At 50.2% G+C, this 19,655-nt stretch overlaps 1 protein-coding gene across 5 annotated transcripts in view; it reads left to right on the forward strand.

Moving 5' to 3' along the window:
- The first annotated feature begins 395 nt into the window (after positions 1 to 395).
- The window catches only part of Smco4 (single-pass membrane protein with coiled-coil domains 4), a 52,918-nt gene continuing 33,658 nt past the window's right edge, over positions 396 to 19,655 (forward strand). For 2 of the 5 annotated variants that reach the window (XM_036191726.1, XM_036191725.1), the window contains exon 1: positions 486 to 582. The gene's annotated coding sequence lies outside the window, so the exon portion shown is untranslated. The other 3 variants (XM_036191722.1, XM_036191723.1, XM_036191724.1) reach the window with 3 other exon arrangements.

Consider the following 19,655-nt stretch of genomic DNA (forward strand, 5'->3'; position numbering starts at 1 on the left):
CCACCTGAAAACAGTTTTGCAAGAGTGCCCACCTGAGGAAGCCAGCGCCTCTGGTCACAGACCGCTTGGCAGGCCAAGCTCAACTCCGCCATGTAGAACATAACACTCGGCAAACCCTAAACCTTCCCTTCTCCCCTCAACAATGGCGGAGGCGCATCTGGGTATACCTGGCCACGCACTGAAGCACTTCTCTTGGCAAGACCGACCCTCGCCTCCCGTTCACTGGGTCCTAGACTCTGGGTGCGTCAGGCCTGGCTGCCTCCGCTGGGCCTGACAGCGACGCGTGCGTTCCCTGCATGTGGCGGGCTGGGGTCCAGGCCTGCCCGGCTCCCGCAGGGTGCAGGGTGCAGGGTGCAGGGTGCAGGGTGCAGGGTGCAGGGTGCAGGGTGCAGGGTGCAGGGTGCAGGGTGCCGCCGGGCCCGGCTCCGCGTTAGGGTTAGGGCGCAGGATTCGGCTTCCCGGCGGCAGAGGGCGCCTGGCGCCGCGGTCCCGCGCCCCGGAGCCGCCCGCGAGGCGCGAGCAGAGGCGAGGCTGGCGAGCGGCGGCCCCTGCCACGTACCCGGCCGTGCGCGGCGGCGGCAGGTGGGCGCGGGGGCTGCGGGGAGCGCGCGGCTGCGAGCGGGGCCTCGGCGGGCGGGGCCCGGAGGCCGGGGCGCCGCGGGGGACGCGCGCCGGCGGGCGGGACGGCTTTGCGCTCCCCGCCGCGTCTGCCTTCCGGGCCGGGCCGGGAAAAGTTGGGGCGGCTCGCTGGCCCCGGGGGCCGGGCGGGAAGTGCGGCGCGGGCGGCCGAGGCCACGCGCTGACACGCGGACACGCGGACACACGCGCGGCCCGCAGAGGGGCGCGTGTTTGCAGGTGGCGGCGGGCGGCCGGGGAACCCAGGAAGGCGGCGGGGACGAACTGGCCTCTTCCCCCGCTGCGGCCCAGGGGCCCAGGCCAGAGTTGGGGGCCCCTCGTGGCGTCCGGGGCCCCCGTGGGGAAGGAACTGAGTGTGGTTTCCTGCGTCGCGGGCTCCAGGACCGCCCCTCCCGGTGCCTCGTTCACCTCACGCTGCGGTGCGTTGGTCCTGGGGAAGTTGAGCGGGCCGCCGAGTGAACGGTATGTGTAAGGTGTTCTGAGGAGAGTGGGATGGGACCGCATGAAGCACGCACACCCACCCACCCTCTCATTCCCTGCCCGGTGCTGCGAAAGTCGGGGCCCCCTAGCGTTTAAGAGATTCCCGGGGCTGGGCCAGCAGCTGCCCAGAGCCACACAGCCCATCTAGGCATAGTGTGTGGATAGAAGACATGGCCTCTGATTTTCTGTCTGTCGTTGGATACTTCCCAAACAAGATTTCAGCAGATGCCGGTGAGTTATTGGAACAACCTATGTGGTGCCCTTTGATGAACCGGATGACCCCCACCCCCAAATAAACTTAGTATTCAAGACACCTCCATGCCAAGTCCAGCGCGGTAGCATACAGCTGTGGGCCCAGGCCAGGGGCCTCTTGAGTCCTTGGGGGAATCTCAGTGTGTCAGTAGGACATGACCTTGGTGAGCCATCCGGACCTCAGTGGTGTTATCTGTGCAATAGGATGCAGGAATAGGTTTTAGAGGGAGACTTGAAGTGTAGCCTTGTCTGACTTGCAGACTCCTGTGTGCACATATGTTTCTATTTGCTCTCAGGAAGAAATTAGGGTAGCTTGAAAGGGAAACAGAAGCTAAAAAGATTGACCACACAAAGCAAAAAAGGAATTATTGGTGGTAAGTGTACCTTGTGAGTGCTGTGCTCAGGCAGGCAGTGGTGTTCTGGGCTGCCCATTTGTCTTTGCTATAAAGCTGCTCCTAAAGCTAAGAACTTGCTGAACATATCACACATGGGCACGAACGGTTTCTTTTTTTTAGCCTTCAAGCCTGGGGTGGTCACTCAGTTGGCTTGATGGAGCCCTCCCTGATGGACATGTCCAGATCTTATTATCCTTCTGTCTGATTGAGGCGCGTGTAACTGCAGCCCTGCCGTCTCTTCCATCCCGGCTTAGAAATAGTGGGCTGATTTCCTAGTGCATGTGGTGTTTCTGAACTAAGCTGATTGCTTTCAAGTGGAAATAGTAAATAAATAGGCATGCAGTATGCTTGGGTGCAGTCATTAAAAAATAGCTCCAAGTAGCAGTGTCTGCTGCGTCTACACCGTCTTATTCCCCAGTCCCCCCTAGGGCAACTGAACTTGGGGTGCTGAGGGTGGTCACAGAATCCCTGTAACCAGGGCTAACCAGCGTATTAATGGTGGAGCTAAGGTGTGGGAGGTGAGGAGGGTTTTCTTGTTCTGTCATAAGTGGATGTTCTTCTCCTGTCCTCTACCATTTTCAGCTTTCTAAATCCACATTGGCTTTGACTTGACCATGGCATTTTCAGTAATTCCTAAAATTGTTTTGCTAGTTTCTTGGGAGTGGCAGTAGATGTTAACTTTAAGATAGTGTAAAATGGTATCTTAAACATGTAAGGGCTTGACTAATTACATCCAGCCCTTAAAATATCTGTAGTGTGTGCATCTGTGAATATGACTTTAACAGAGACTGCTAAATTAACAAAGATCGTATTTTCAATATAGTTACCACTTGAGCCCTTGATGCTTTTTAGACTTGGTGAAGAGGAATGGGCTTCAGTTCATGGGCGAGGAAGCAAAGCCAAGAGGCACAGCTCTGGGTCCCAGCAGCTTCTCTGCATGCAGATAGCCTTTTGTAGTGATGGGAAAGCAATCCTTATCTGTCTAAAAGGCTGCCCTCTCTAAGTGACGTCATGAACATGAAAATCAACATGCTGTCTTACTCAGGATGTTGGGCCATAAGCACTGGACACTTTAAGCCGCCTGTGTCGTGAATCTTGGGAGTATAAGTGGGCCCGGGTGTAAGCCCCAAGCCATTGTCTCACCTCTGACCTGGGATCTCCCTGTGTGAAATGGGAGCCATTCTGCTTTCCCTCACCTGTGAACCAAATGCTGGGTGAAGTCTGGCCCTCCTCTCTCTCCTTGCTCACGCACTCCAGATAATGGGATTGATTAAGTCTTCCAGGAGGAATTGTCCTCAGGGGAGAAAGGCTTTTTAAAGAACATTTTTGTCCTTATGAATAATTCCTCCGGCTTTTGCCTCCCCACGCCAATCCCAGTGTACACAGAGAACATTCCAGGGCCTTGAGCTATGGATGGGTTCAAAAGGAACTGAACAAAATCAGAAGCCAGAAAGGGCAAGTCATGTGTTAGGAGATGGAGGTAGTTATAGCTAGCTTTCTTTGGCTTATTTTCTAGATTTCTCTTCTTCTTTGGACGAGGAAAGGGTATCTGGATTTGGGGGCTTCTGGAGGCCCCGGAAGGGACAGGGCTAGAAGGTCACGGAGGAAGTGACTGGCTGACAGTGGGTGAGGAACACAGGTAGATGTGGAATTGCTTCCCAACAGTCCTCCTGCCTCTGCTGGGCTTTGAAGTTTTGTACTCTAGGCAGACTGTGATTTTCCTTAGTGGCAACATCAGTGAATTTCTGTCGTCAGTTGTGTGCAGAAGGGAAATTAAATTCCAAGAGGGTGTTTGTTGTGACGGATGCCGGGATTTTCATTAGGATCTAGTCAGTCTATAAAAGTGCCTTCTAATTCCCTGAAGAAATTTATTTTTTTATTTTTTTCTGAAGAAATTTATTAAAAAATAGTTTTTAAACTGTGGAAATGTCTCCATTATGAGTCTTTGAAATCCCACCCTCCTAAATTTTTGAAACAGATGAGGTCCAAAGCATCCCAGGAATTTATATTTTAACCTGTTCCTTCCCTGTTCTTACATTGTGTTAATAATGAGTTAATTTCCATTTCTTTTCCAGTTTGATAGCCTAGGTTTTACACTTTAGAGCTTGCCTCTGCCCTCTGTTCTCTTGGGTTAATTCTTGCTCATGGATTGTGCAGAGGAAATAAAGAGCACCGGGTACTGAACCAGGCTGGGGACAGCCATAGAGTTGGTCACTCTGTGTGGACATGATCCTGACAATACACCTGAGAGGCCCATGGCATAATTCACAAAGCATGGTGTAGTGATGGCTCACAGATACATGTATCTTGCAGATATGAAAGGCTGGTCGTGTTGTCTCCAGTGCTCAGAAGTATGCTCAGCAAATTTGAGAGATTGTCACAGATGTAGTGATAGTTCAGAGACACATGTCCAACAAATAGTCAGCCTTAGACCATGGCCTGTGCTTACATCTATTCTGGGCAGGTGGGGCTGTGCTCCCTCTGTTGAGGATTGCATAGGGCTTTGTCTTGTAGTTTGGGAGCTCCCTCAGTAGAAAGTGGCAAGTCTGTACAAGGAGTGTTAACACAGCAAAGGGAAATTAGTAGAGGAAAGAGTCCATTAATATAGTGGGCTCAAAACACAGCCCACATGAAGACTGCGCACAGTGAATGGGGAGAGCTCGGTGTCTGGATGATGGAGTTCAGAGAATCCGTTCCTTCCTGCTCCTCTTCTTTCTCACAGCTTTGACTTCTGAGCCTAGCAATACCAAGAGGAAATCTGCAGTAGCAGGAATGGTTTCTGTTGGTGTCTCGCTGCCAGCTAGAGACAGGTGTCTTAGTGTGACCAGAAAGATCTCTGTGGTCGCCCTCTGACCTTATCATTTCCAGAAGCTTTTCAGAATTGAAGTCGGGCTCCTTAGACTCCACTTAGGAAGATGCTGTTTGAGCATTTAAGTGGAAAGTGCTGGAAGGATGCAGCCTAATTTCAAAGCAGTTTGCATCCCAGTAATTGCTGGTCCCCAAGCAGACATGCTAGAGTTAGGACTCAGTTCTCTGTGCTTGCCTGTGTGGGGATGATGCCTTTACTGTGGTTAGTGGCCAACTCTGAGGAACAGAGGTTATCTTCCCCTAGAGCAGTGGTTCTCAACCTTACTAATGCTGCGGCCCTTTAATACAGTTCCTCATGCTGTGGTGACCCCCAACCGTGAAATTCTCATAACTGTAATTTTGTTACTGTTATGAATCGTAATGTAAATATCTGATATGCAGGATGTTTGATATGTGACTCCCAAAAGGGTCAAGACCCACAGGTTGAGAGCTGCTGCCTTAAGCGCTGAGCCTGTGGCAGACTCAGGTGGAGCAGCTTATGAGCCCCGGGTGATTGGAATTCCTACATGGAATACACTGTTCACACATCTTGGGTCAGCTCCCTTAGTCTGTGCTGGAGACTAATAAACTTGCTTGTGGCCTTCCATTTCTGGATTGCATTCCTGTTTGTTCTGGTTCTGGTCAGGCAGGGGATCGGTTGGCCAGGTTCTGACTGTGTCTGGGCTCTGTTCTTTATGAGGATGAGGAGGCAGCTGAGGTACCTGTTGGACCTCTTTGTACAGCTTCTCAGCCTGTTTCACAGCCTCTGCTGGAGGACACTATGTGTAGACCCACCTCAGCACCTACTGCTTACTGATTACTTTTTCTTTTGCAGGGGTGACCTCACATCATTGTTCTAAGGTGCCTTCTTTTGGGACCCCCACCTGTCAAGCGCACCTAGCACCCCTGTCTGGGTAGGGCCCGGCTGTGGAAGAGTGCTCTTACTAGAGATAGTAGCTGTCATGGAGTATTATGTCCAGAGCAGAGACTCTTTGCTGACTTTCTTTTTTGAAGGGTGTGTGTGTGTGTGTGTGTGTGTGTGTGTGTGTGTGTGTGTGTTGGGGTCTGTTTGTTTTAATTATTACTAAGAATCAGAAAAGATATTTATCAAATGTTTAAATCTACAGCAGTGCTGTGGCTCTGGCAAGCAGAAAGAATAAATATACATTTAGCCAGGATACTGCTGATTTATCTCTCTGTGCTAATGCTGCTCTGTTGGCAGAGTTGTCTGATTTGTATACTGATGCGGTTTTGGGTTTGAGGAGTGAGGGAAAGATGCCCGGGCTGCTTGCCGGAGTGGAGGAACTCCATTGAGCAGGCTTTTCTGCCAATCTTGGCCCTCTCGCTAACACAGGCACTGGCACATGGTGTGTCTGTTGGGAAGGTGGAGTTTGGCCAGATCCTTTTGTTGGCTTGCCTGGGAGATGCTCAGTGGGTGATGGTGGGAGATCTTCCCTCTGCTACCGGAAGGGGAATTCTCCTTTGACATCGTGTACGTCTGTGTGAGGAAAGGCCCCGAACTGTGTTTGGGCATGGCAGGTTGAGGGTAGGAAAGGCCTGTGTGTTCTCAGGAACTCATGGCTCTCCTTGCTTCCATGTTGCCCACTTACCCGCTCAATCACAGTTTGGCCTATTGTCAGAAATTCAGCTTGAATCTTTTGGGCTCCTCCTGGAATGTGGTATGGAAACACTGAGGTGTGGTGCAGTTTTGTCAGCAGGAGAATCTGTTTGGGTGGTGGCGTTTATAGTCAGGCCAGTTGTGTTCTGCTTAGATCATACAGGTGGCATGTGAGTATTAGCTTCCACACCCCCACCTTCCTACAGAAAGTGTGGAAGAGGAGAGCAGCCGTGGTAACACCCACCCACCCTCTCCCAGCTACCTTCTCCCTGCCAAGTCCTCAGCAGCAACTTGTCTAGCAGTTGGATGATTACCTTGAAGCCATCTGTCAGCTCATGTAGACACGTGTACATAGGATTTCTTTGTTTTGCAAGCCTAGATCTTATTGTATGCACCATTCCACTACTTTCTTTGTTCTTGTAATATGTTGTGAAGTTATTTACATGCATGTATCTCTTCTCTGTTGTTTTGTCTATAAAGTATGTTGTAGGTGTATCAGTTTATGAATTGGTTTCCTGTTGATGGACAGATGTGCTAGCGCATGAAGTTTTCTCTTACACAGTGTTTGTACGTTAGTATGCCTGTGTTTCTCTAAAACTGGAATTTGATTTGTCAGATGTTCACATTCCTTTAGCACATCACAGCAGTACCCACATGGTGCTCTTAGATGCCCTGATTTCTACTGCAGTTTATAAGTTTGCCCCTTTCCTTACTGGCTGACATTATACCGAGTAGAAGAAATAGATTATGTTTTATAAGCATTCTGTCGATTCCTGGTGAAGTCCTGGCACTGATTTCTCAGCCTCCAGATCTCAGTGCTGAGAGCTCACTGTCAGAGTGGGCAGGCCCATAGTAACCACTCTGTAGAGCACACAAAAGACCTTGATTGGCTCCGCACAGGGTGGTGTAACCCATGGCACCTGGGAGCCAGACCTTCTGGTTTCATATTCTCTCCACTTCTCCCAGAGTCTCGGTATGGTGACTGGATGCTTGGGATTTGGTGTAGGGTCCCTGAGTGTATCTTGAAGTATTTCCTTGAGGAACTGTGTGTGTGTAAGTACCAGCTGAGACTGGTCTGCCAAGGAGGCCTCCGACGTGGTGAATAGCATGTGGAGACCATGCACCTGAAAACCAGATGCTGTGGCTTCCACAAAGCCCAGGAGAGAGCCTCTGTGGGGCAGGCTTTTCTTCCAGCTGTGTGGCCATCACCCCCGCTCCTTGAGTGCTGTGGGATACCAGGTACCAGGGTCTTTAGGAGAAACCGCAGCCTTAGCAGGTAGCCAACCCGCTGAGGGATGGTTCCTGCAGGTTGACTCCTCTAGGCTGTCCATACCGCCTGAGACATGGACTTCGGGAAGCTTTGTCTTACTAGGGCACTTCAGTCTCTGCTGCTGAAGGGGTCCTGCAGTGGGGGTGGTGGGGCAGTGGGGGTGGTGGGGCAGAGAGAGGGTGAGGACGGGACTTGGGAGCCCAGCTCTTTTGGAACTCAGCTCCTGCCCCCGTCCTTATCGAGGGGAGAGCCCAGCCTCTTATGTCCTGACACTAGAACAGGCTTAGTTCTCTTTCTAGCCTCAGTTTCCTCTTTAGGGATCCAGGCCCATCTAGGACTTAAATCACAGGGTGATTGTGAGGGTCCAGAATGCGCTTTTTAGAGTTTGACATCTACCCAGCAGGTACTCAGTGACTGAAGTCATTTCTTGTGTCTGCAAACTCCTTTGCTTAGTGAATGGTTTTAAACTTTTAATTGATCTCTGTGTGTGCATGTGTGAATAAGCAAGCACGCATTTGTGGAGGTAAGAGTACAACTTTGGAGGTGGTCTTCTCTTTCCACCTTTATATGGTTGCAGGGATTGTCTGTCGGGCCTGTGGCAAGAACCTTTACCTCCTGAAACATCTCCAGTAAACGTTTTCAAGTGAATGACTAAACATTTGACTGTACATATGAAAATGCATATCGCCTGCTAACATTGAAGGACTCAGTCTGGAGATCAGGAGCTACCTAGACACATGGGAAATGAGAGGGGTGCAGGTGGAGGGCTCTCAGGGGGCCTTGGCAGGAGAGGAACTCTCACTCGCCCTTTCCCAGTGAACAGCTCTTACGTGCATATCAGTACCCTAGGTGCAAAGGCCTTTCCACTTTTATTTAGAGAGACTGAATGCTGGAAGACCTAGAATGAACTTTTCTCAGGCCCTAAGAGGTAATGTGTCTTTTTCAAGTCACACTTGGCAGGACAGAGAGGGAGTCCAGGTCTCAGGCTTTAGAGAGTGGGGACTCTTCCATTCTTCTGTCCACTGCCATGTGTCACCTGTTTCCAGACATGGACAGTGTTGGCTGTGTCATCTACTGCCCGAGGCTCTAATGATCAGGGTCAACCTATGCACTGAGGTTGCTGCAGTACAGAGAGGAAAAGGAGGTGATTGTAGGGCTGGGGATTCCAGCTCATGTCTGCCTCTGTGCTCCTAACAGCACCGTCAGGGCTGATGTGCCTGGGATTTCATTCTCCCCAGTCACCTGTGGGGGTGGTGGTGCTTGCACCCACTGTGTGTGTGTGTGTGTGTGTGTGTGTGTGTGTGTGTGTGTGCGCGCGCGCGCGTGCACATGCACGCGCGCACATACACATACAGGCTGACAAGTTCACTCAAAACCCCTAATTTTTTTGCTGGTGGTTTATTTCAACCAGATGTCTGAGGCCTGGAGGTTGAATGTGGAGAAGGCTGTACCCAAGGCCTGCAGAACACCCAGGGTGGTGGTATCTACCTGGGTGTAGTTAGAGTTTTCCTGCCTGGCCCAGTCAGGACAAATCTCTCTTACCCGCCAGTCACACAGTCTCTCAGACCTAACCAAGTAAGCACACAGAAAGTTACATTGTTTAGAAACTGTATGGCTGTGGCAGGCTTCTTGTTATCTGTTTCTTCTATCTTAAATTAACCCATTTCTGTTAATCTATTCTTTGCCATGTGGCTTGTGGCTTACCGGTGTCTTTACACGTTGCCTCTCATGGCGGCAGCTGGCAGTGTCTCTCTCCAGTCTTCTACTTCCCAGAATTCTCTTCTCTCTTGTCCCACCTATACTTCCTGCCTGGCCACTGGCCAATCAGAACTTTATTTACACAGAGCGATATCCACAGCACCTGGGAAGACAGCATTGCTGCTGCAAGCCATGCTTGGTGAATGAGCATGTGGTCTGGAAGCTGCGGGTCCCAGTGCACCCTGCACAGATGCAGGAAGTCCTAGGGAGTGGGCAGAATTTCAGTTACAGAAGCTGTGACATGAGTCTGGACAGTGTGTGTGACAGTTAATGGTACAGTGGACTAACAGAGAGACTTGAGACTAACAGTGTGCAGTAGGTATGCCCTGAATAGAAGTCAGCAGAATCAAGGTCTGACCTTGGGGCTGGAGGTCTGGGTAGCTTCTCAGAACCAGCACAAATTAAAATGAGCCACAGTTAGCCTGTAGAGATCAGATAGCCTGGGCTTTTATTACACACTGCTTTTGACAGATAAAGACACTGAGACCCCAGGGGTGAGGTGCCTGTTCAAGGTCACAGTCTGATGGAGAGGAGGGCCATGCTGGATCCTGCCCCTGGCCCATGGCAGTCCTCACCTTGGCAGCTCTCCTGGAGACGAGGTCACCGCCTGTGGGAAGTTAGTGTTGTGAATGGAGTGAGTGAGTTCCCAGACCCTTCCCCACCTGGCTGGCTGGCTCTGAGGCATGTTAGCACATTAGTCTCTCTGCATGGACATCTCATCTCTAGGCTGAAGGTAGCCGCCCTCCTCCTGTTAAAGTGATGGTCTGTCTCCAGTGGGCTTGGACCATACAGTGAGGGAAAGAAGCTGAGGCCCTGAACGTGTGCTGGTGTCCTGTGGCTGCCGAGACAAAGCACCTGGGGCAGTGGCTGAAGGAACAGAAGTTTCTTCTGGAGCAGTTCTCAGGCTCCCCGGGAATCTGTTCCTTGTTCCCATCCTAGCTGCGGTGAACTGCTTGGTGTTCCTGGCTCTGCTGTCATCTGTCATTCCCTGGGGCTCTCCTTACCCCTCTGTGCTAGGGTCTCCAGAGGTGCAGAACAAGCAGTTAGGTTCATTGTTTTAGGGCTCTTCCTGAGAGCTAGAGCTCTGTGGTGTGTGTGTGTGTGTGTGTGTGTGTGTGTGTGTGTGTGTGTACTGTAATGTGTTGAATATTCTAGGATCTGTCCAGCACGATGAGGCATGAGTTCTGACCAAGCCTGAAGCAGGAGAGCCAACAGTAGAAGTCACAGTCTAAGACTGGCAGGCTGAAGACCCCCAAGCCTGACTTTTGGGTTCAAGAACAAAGGCAGGAAATGACCAGTGCTGTCTGAGTACTGGAGCCGTCAGTCAGGAACTCTCATTTACACAGGCTGTTCTGCTCAAGGGTTCATTTGATTGATAGGTTCAGCACCTTAGGCAGAAAAGTCTGCTATGCTCAGTCTGCCATCTCACATGTGACAGGCTGAAAGTCTGGATGCCTTCGAGCTGGTCAAGTCCACACATAAAATTAACTGCCACACTTAGGTTGTACCTAACTGCACACACCCTGTTTACACATGAGGTTCCATGCCTGAAGTTCCAGGTGGTCATGGATTTGGGGGCTGTTGTTCAAATCAGCTAATGGGTGAGATGAATTGATGGCCAAAAGGCAGAGAGAGGGTCAGGCAGAGGGAAGATGTGGTGTTGAAAAGAGCTGGGGAAGGTCTCACTGAAGGATATTGAGCTTCAGCCTGAGGGAAGGGAGAAGGAGGGACTGTTCTAAGTTAGGGCTGGAGTTCACTGTCATGAAGGAAGGGCGGTCAGCAGAGCCTCTGAGGTGGGCGCGCCCTCCCACGGATGGTGCAGGGTCAGTGTGTTAAATGTAAAGTGTGTGTTTTGCAGGGCTGTCTGAGAAGGCAGGCCTCTGAGGGCTCAAGGACAGCAGGGGTCCTGTCCTTACTGGAGATGCTGGTCTTCCTGTAGAGGGGTGTGAACCACTGTCAAAGCTGCAACCATGTGACAGCAGGACTTCTCTAAGCTCAGATGGCTGCGCTCCCTTCACAGATCCTGATCCCTCACCTACTCACCTCCCCTCTCACATGCCACATTCATGAGAATGAGGCTTGGGTGACAGGTGTGCATAGGAAAAGCATGCAGAGCTACCCTGCTCTGCGTTTCATGCCTTCCACTCCCTGACCCTGTGGGCTCTATCCTCTGTTCCAGGCAGGTGCTGGAAATGCTGAGGCCAGATCTTTGCAAGTTATAAGTCACAATGCAGTGAAGAGTCCAGTCAGCTCCCTTGGTGAGTGGGTCACAGTTAGCCTTGAAAATGCAGGAATGTCTGCAGAGACCTGTGGAGAGGGCTGATCTGCTCTGTGTTCTTGGTACCTAAGCCCAGGGCCTTCTCACTCTGTAACTCACAAGGTTTTCATAAAAACACCAAATTTCAGTCATTAAAGTGAAGCGACTCAGACGGAAGCTCGCCTTAGCCTGCTGGCCTGTCTGAGGCCTGTGGGGTCAGTTTGCTTGACTGCTGAGGAAATAGCACAGCGCTGGATCGGAAGCCGCCTTGTCTAACTGACAGGAATTTCCTCTTGGAGCCACAGAAGGAAAGGGCCTGGAACTGTTCAAGGAAGGCTCCTGAGAGGTGGGCTGTGGGGTGAGCTTGCTTCCTTCACCCACAGAGGGGGTCCTAGAGGTCAGCTGGATGGTGCTGCTGCCCAGTCCCCTGTGAAGAGCATGCTTTTAGATGACAGTTATGTATAAGTGGACTAGAATTGCCTGTGTTAGGAGTAGCTGCCTTTGGGGAGATACACACTTACTCCCCAACTCCCTCCTGAGCAAAGCACTCTACAGAGTGAAAGTTGTAGACCCCTCATGCATTTTGTGAGAGTGTAATTCCTTCCCCAGGTTTATTTTGGGGGTGTTTCTCCTAGCACATCCCATAGAAGAAGTGCTTTTTTAAATGTGGTCTTTTTCCGCTAGAGCCAATCAGGAAGCTGGTCTTGGTGGTGTCCTATAGATGATGCAAGGCCAGTGTTGCTTCTGCATTATATATACAGTGGGAACCCTTGTCTCAGCCGCATGACAGTCCCAGTGTACCTATGAGTCAGCTTGGTCCTGAGCCTGGGGATGGCTTTTGTCTCTGTCATTGTGTCCTGAGCACTTGGTAAGTAACTTTTGATAGACAAGATAGTATTGAGTGTGGACTCTGACATGTTTTGGGGGCTCCAGGCTTATTGCATGCTATGAGATCTGAGCTCTAGAGTCCTTACATTGGGACTGTAATACTAAATTCTCTTATTCTTCCTGCTTTGGGGAAGTCACTTGCTACCCTGGGCCTCTGTTGGAGACATTATTGGGGCTGCTTGCCAGAGCATGGATGACTCAAAAGCAGCCACATTACTGGAAACCCCACCCGATCATGGGCAATGGCACAAAAACCCCATCCTGGAGCTCCCTGAACAGTCTGCAGGCAGCGCCGCTAGAGAGCCTCTCCGAAGCTCACTGCTTTTGTGCTTATCTGACCTTTAACCTGGATGAGAGGACTAGAGCGCCCCTCTCTCCTGCTTGGGCAGCCCTTGGCCTCATCTCCCTGTGTGGGAACCCATTGAGGGCAGGGCTGTTCTGTTTATTGGGAACCTGACACATTCAGACTCCCCCAGAAGTCCTGGCCAGCATCTCTAGTATTCCATGGCAGCCCTCCAAAGCCCTTGCTTCCTGGGCAGTGGTGCTTGGGAGGGGAGTGTGGGAGGGGAGTGTGGACTCGGCTGAACCCCCACATTGCTCCTGGAGGCAGGTGAATTCAGTTGCTCAGCTGATCTCCGTGTTTTCTAAAGTTTTACACAGCTTTCTGTCCTTGCCTTGAACAGAGGAACTCAAGTAAGGGGAAAAATGGGTCATGACTACAAGATTGTACATATATTACATTGTAAATTTGTTGAGAAATACATTTGCAAAGGGGACATACTAAAAAGTTATTTCCCTGATTATCTCTGTATTTTGTATTCTTGGAAATTTGTATCTTTATTTTCTTTTTGAGACAGGGTCTTGTGTATGTCAGGCTAGTCTCACCTGCTATGTAGCTGAAGATGACCTTGATCTTCAGATCCCCCTGCCTCCTCCCTGCAATTTCAGGGATTATAGGGGTGCCCCCTCATGCCTAGTTTATGGGACTTCAAACGTGCTGGACAGCATTCTACCATTCTGCTGGGATTCTGTCTGCAGAATGACAGAGTGGCCTGGCACTTAAATATGTGAGCTCAGGGAGTCTGGGAGACTTAAAGAGAGCAAGCATTGACTTTGGAGTTTGTAGGTCTGTGCCTCCTGGTCTCATTTCCTCCCTCCCTCTTTCCCTCCTTCTCTCCCTCCCTCCCTCCCTCCCTCCCTCCCTCATCCTACTTTATTTTGAGATAGATTTCTTGTAGCCCAGGCTGGCCTCAAACACATTATATAGCTTGGGTTCACCTTGAACTTCAAATCCTCTTACCTCTGCACCTCACAGGTGCTAGGATTACAGGCATGTGCCACCATGCTCAGTTCTATATGATGCTGGCTATGGAACCCAGGGTCTCATGCTTGCTTGGCAAGGACTCTATGAACCAAGCCACATATCTGCCCAATTTCTGCTCTCAAGTAGTTTCTGTAGTGGGAATTCAGGCACACAGAGCTTAGGCAGTGTTCTGGCCCAAGTCCAGAGATTTGGAGGGGTTGGATGGGAAGGGGGCTGAGCCCAGAGATGGAGGAGGATATTGGATCTGAAGCATTTTGAAGGGTCTTGCTTGGTTTTGCTCTGTGTTGCCATTGGCAGACTCCCTCTGCCCTTGCTTAGCTGGTAAGGAGGAGTACTTCTCTGTGTACTTAGTGCTGTGCACCTGGTGCTAAATGCTCTGTAGTTTGTCCTGGCAAGTTCTGTAGATCTGCTCTACAAGATTCACCTTCCCTTGTGGAAGCGACTTGTCCTTTAGATCACCTTGGAGTCCTGTGTTCTCGAAAGTACTAGTGTACAGTGTCATTCTCTGTCTTGTTTGAAGCCCAGTCTTGTTTTCTTCTCTCACCCTTTGAGGGAGTGGCTGGGAGCTGTGCTCTGTTTCTCTCTCTCTCTCTCTCTCTCTCTCTCTCTCTCTCTCTCTCTCCCCCCCCTCTCTCTCTCCCTCTCTCTGTGGGTGTGTGGGTGTGGTGTGGTGTGGTGTGGTGTGTGTGTGCTCACCTTGGTAGACCCACCAAGTGTAAGAACTGAAGAACACCTGGGGAAGATGGTATAGCTCTCACAGAAGGCCTGGTTTCATGAGGAAGTCACAGTTAAAAGGGTGAAGGCTTCAGTAGCATGAACAGGCACTGGCAGAAGACAGATGGATGACCCTTGGTCCGCATAGGCAGAAATGTTTTGCTAGACAGCCAGAGGGCACGAGCAATTGGCATGCCTCTGCCACTGTCTGCTTTTCAGCAACTATTCGAATTGGTGTCATCTTTTGAGTCATCTCAGCTGCATGCTTTATGTGACACAGAGGACGGTCTATGCAAGACTCTGCTGAAGTCAGTGACCCCATCTCACTATCCACTTGGTTTCTGCTCTGAGACTGGTTTGGTACTGGCAGACTAAGTAGGTCATGGATATGTGTTTTGAGCTGAGTTTGGCTACGTTCCATGGATGTTTAATTTCCAGAGCAAATCTGGCTGGCCTCATTTGCCCAGGAGACTGGCCGTAAGCACTCTGCTTGGTTTCAGGGTGTATTTGTAGTGTGAAGATGCTGGAGCAGGAGTCACCGAATCTCCAGGCCTTCTAGGGAGCGCCAGCAGAGGCTGGGGAACCCTTCTGGGGGCTTCCTACCCACTTCCCTAAGTCTTCTGAAAACCTTGATCCTCATTAGAGCACGAAACTGCCTCCTGAGCAAAGAAACTGCCTCCTGAGCAAAGAAGTTCCTCTTTGTAGTGATTTGCTTGTGTTGTTGATGTGCTGCATGCTGAGCTTTTTCCTGCAGCTCTCTCCTAAAACCCTCACAGCCACCTCGAAAGTGAGGTTGGAGGAGTGAGGGGATCCGAGTTGGATAGCCCTTTGCTCACACTCTTGTGTGGAAACAGTGAGGCCAAAGACACCTACACGTCTAGTCAGAGTCAGCCTGGTTTTTTGTTTGTTTGTTTGTTTGTTTGTTTGTTTTTTTGTTTTGTTTTTATTTTTCAAGGCAGGGTTTCTGTGTAGCTTTTGGAGCCTGTCCTGCATCTTGCTCTGTAGACCAAGCTGGCCTCGAACTCACAGAGATCTGCCTGGCTCTGCCTCCCAAATGCTGGGATTAAAGGCGTGTGCCACCGCTGCCCTAGGCTGTTTTTGTATGAACAGTTTTGATATCCTATGTGGGACTAGTGCTTGGTTGAGGTTTTGTGGCCTGTTCTGACCCTTTTTAAAGGAAGGATGGCTCTGGGTATTGGGGACCTGCCCAGGGCGGGAGAGGTGCTGTTACCTGGAATTAGTGTGAGGCTGTGGCTCCTTAACCCTTCAGTGACATTTCACTTGGTGTGCTGTTTCCTGGTGTCCTCACCTAAGCCTCCTGAGTGAGGGCAGTGTGTTCAGATGTGACATTGTTGACTTCACACTAGCCCAGTGTATACTCAGTGTTGACCAGACTGTTCAGTCCTGTCTGCCTTTCTGCCTGCCTGCTTTCCTTCCTTCTTTCCTGTCTGCCTGCTTTCCTTTCTTCCTGTCTTCCTTTCTCCCTCCCCCTTCCTTCCTGCCTTTCTTTCTACCTTTCTGCCTTCTTTCTTGCCTTCCTGTCTTCCTTCCTTCCTGTCTTCCTTCCTTCCTTCCTTCCTGCCTTCCTGTCTTCCTTCCTTCCTGCCTTCCTGTCTTCCTGCCTTCCTGCCTTCCTGCCTTCCTTCCTTCCTTCCTTCCTACCTTCCTGCAGGTTTGAGGAGCAAGTCTGAGTTTGGAGGTGGTTGTGTGCTTAATCTTGCTCTCTAGTTTTGTCCTCAAAGTGGGTTGCAAAGTCATGAAGGGAACATTGATGTTCCAGATTGGTCGTCTTAGTTGAACCTGGAGGCAGTCTGCCCAGGGATTGGCTTGGCCAGCGCTCCTCAGAGCCACCACCGTCTGTCTCCATTCACAGATGCTTTTTATGGTGACCCAGCACTTAGCATGCTTGCTTTATGCTGTTGCTTCTTCTAAAATATTTTTTAGGTTCGGCACACAGCAAGCCAGCTATGAGCAGCTCCTACTGACTTGAAACAGAAGCAAAGTAACAGTTGTTAGAAAAGGTTTCTCCTAAAGAAAATTTGAAGAGGTGTTTGTTTAAAACCGACTTGTGCTGTCAATGAGAATGCCTCCTCAGAACTGCCCGGGGTTTGCTGGGACCAGCAAGCGTCTCCACGGGAGTAGCCATCCCCTCCAGCCTTTCCTGGCTCTGTGAATAGGAGCTGTGTCCGTAGCCTACAAATGCCCAGTAATAAAAAGCTACAGTAAGACGCACTGCATGTAAGTCAGAACCCAACTCGTGGGCTGCTGTTTGTCTTCAGTTTCCCCAGCTTAACTTAGAAAACCCACCTGTTTTGCTCTGTTAGCTGAGGCCCGAGGCCCTCTCCTTTCCCAGGGAGAGTGGGAGTGATCTACTCTGCAGACTTTTGCAGGGAGACCCTGCAGAGAGCCCTGATTTGTCTGTCGTCCTGTTTGTTATGGATAGTCTTGGTTGTCAGCTTGACATACCTGGGGAGAAGGAACCTCAACTATAGTTCCCTTCATCTGGTTAGCCTGCGGCACCACCCTAGGCAGGTGGCCTGGCCTGTTCTCCCATAGCTTCTGCTTGAATCCCTGGCCTTGAGTTTCTGCCTTGGGTTCCCTGGAACTGGAGTTACAGACAGTTGTAAGCTGCCTTGTGGTGTTGGGACTCAAACCCTGGTCCTTCAGAAAAGCATCCAGTGCTCTTGACTGCTGAGCCATCTTGCTGGCCTCAGTTTATTTATTCTTTGACACAGGTTCTTACTCTGTAGTCCAGGATGGCATTGAACTCATGGTGATCCCCATGCCTCAGTCTCCTGAGTGCTAGGATAGCAGATATGCCAACATGCCAGGCAAAACAGCATTTAGAAACAGTTTTTAAAACATGAATATTGGTCACCTGCACTTTGAACATGGTCACTTACTAAGTAATCATCATGAGCTCACTTCAAAAACCCTTGGCCACCTCTCAAAACACTTCCCATGCAGCTAGTGGCCTTACTCTTCCATTTTCTACCATCGAGTGAGAACTCCCCGCAGCCCCCTCCCCCTTTCTTCTTTAGTGTTCATAAATTTGAGTGGAGACAAGTACAGGGAGCCAGCCCCTAGTGTTTAGTCTCCAGGGTTCCAGTGCTTTATATATTTGCCACTTGGTCTTGAGTTATTTTCCTTAATTCAAGGAGCTCACAATCCTGTAGGGCAGAGGGGTCTCAAGTTCCGATCATGTTAATAAGCCGAGAGTCACATGAGGATTCTTTCCATTAGAGGTTGGGTCTTGGTGAGTTGGTGGTGGAGGTGGTGACTTTTGAGTCTTAATTCATTGAAAACGAGATCATTTGCAAGCAAGCTTAGTCTTCTCCTGCTAGGCTTGCAGTGGGATGAAGGACTGGGTGGCCTAGCATAAGACAGTTCCTCCTCTGACTCCTAAACCTGCTGCCCACCTGTGTCCATCAGCTACCACTTACCTGTCTGCCTGTCCAGCCAGTTGTCAGGTCTGTCTGGGAGCACTCCTTATGTTTTCCCCTTACAGCTGCAGGGACAGCCAGAGAAATGTGCAGGCCAGTTTGCCAAATGGTCTTCCCACAAGGATCAGAAAGGGGATCTTGCCTTAGCTTTATGAATAAAGAAAACACAAAGGTGGTGGGGAATCAGGGAATACCACCTCAAATATGTCAGTTTGGACTTCAAATGGGGCACATCACACGCAAGAAAATGTGTTCTATGAACTCCCCTTGTCTGCCTAAAGATGCATCCTGCAGCCAGAGATGATTGTATGGATGTCACAGAGGAGGGGGTAGTCACACCACACTCACTTTGTCAGAGGATACACCTGTTTATGTGAGGGCCCATTCATCTTTCCTAGAAATCGGTTCTTCTCTGAGTCACCTGCATTTCCCTTCCTCCTTGGGCATTTGCTTCCTGTTGGTGTCCACGCCACACCGCCCCTATCACCTTCAACATGATTCTCTATGGGGGGACCTGTCTACTGTCAGTTTATTTTGTGGACTCATTTATTGATACCTCAGAGGGTGAAGGGTGGTGTTTTCACTCGGACAGAAGCTTGGGCGGTGAAGCTTGAGAAACCTGGGTTTGAATTCTTGTGAGACTTTGGATAACCCCTCCATCTTGAAGCTGGGTATGAAAACATGCCCACCTCAGAGATACTGGAGATGAGGTGAGATGGCTCAGGCTCAAAGCCTTGGCGCAGAGCCTAGCATCCATAAGCACTGCCTGCTGCTCTTGGCTTTGTGTTTAGTATTAAAAAGGATGATATGACTCACTTTGGGCTTCAGAGTACAGCTGGAGCCATGCCCCCCCCCCCCCCCCCAGGAGGCCCCTTCCAGAACTCTGGAAGTGAACTTGTAGCTTAACCTGTGGTTTGATGTGGCTGTGAAAGGAAATGCTGGTGCAGTAGGGCAGTTGTGCAGTGGAGAAACGTCTTTGTTTTATATTGTAGATGGGGAGGTGGGGCTGTGCTGGAATTGGAGAACCTGAAGAAACTCCTTGGGACAGCAGGCGCTGTTTAGTTTCTAAAACAGTGTAGCAGTTTAAGGGAACCTGGTGGCTTTGTATCCAGCCCAGTGACGCTTTTCGTGGACTCTCTGGGTCTGGCAAACAAGGTTCTGAGGTCATTCTCTGACCTTAACAGTCTTGCTGTGAACCAAGGCCATGACTGACGCCCACACATAATCCCACAGGGTTTGTTGAGGGCCTGTGTGCTGAGTGTTAGCACTCAACCCTTGTTTCCAAGTCTCAGTCTGCTCAAGTTTGTAGTCTAGGCTTGAACTTTTCCTCTTGAAGTTAAAATAGCTCTGTTCTTTATAAGCGCTGCTTTCCTTTCCTTTCCTTTCCTTTTCTTTCCTTTCCTTCCCTTCCCTTCCCTTCCTTCCCTTTCCTTTCCTTCCCTTCCCTTCCCTTCCCTTTCCTTTTTCCTTTCCTTTCCTTTCCTTTCCTTCCCTTCCCTTCCCTTCCCTTCCCTTTCCTTTTTCCTTTCCTTTTTCCTTTCCTTTTTCCTTTCCTTCTTTCCTTTCCTTTCCTTCCCTTCCCTTTCCTTCCCTTTCCTTTTTCCTTTCCTTTCCTTTTTCCTTTCCTTCTTTCCTTGCCTTGCCTTGCCTTCCCTTTCCTCTCCTTTCCTTTTTCTTTTCCTTTCCTTTCCTTTCCTTCCCTTCCCTTTCCTTCCCTTTCCTTTCCCCTTTCCTTTTTCCTTTCCTTACCTTGCCTTGCCTTGCCTTCCCTTT

The sequence above is a fragment of the Onychomys torridus genome, chromosome 7 (genome assembly GCF_903995425.1).
Source record: "Onychomys torridus chromosome 7, mOncTor1.1, whole genome shotgun sequence".
NCBI lineage: Eukaryota > Metazoa > Chordata > Mammalia > Rodentia > Cricetidae > Onychomys > Onychomys torridus.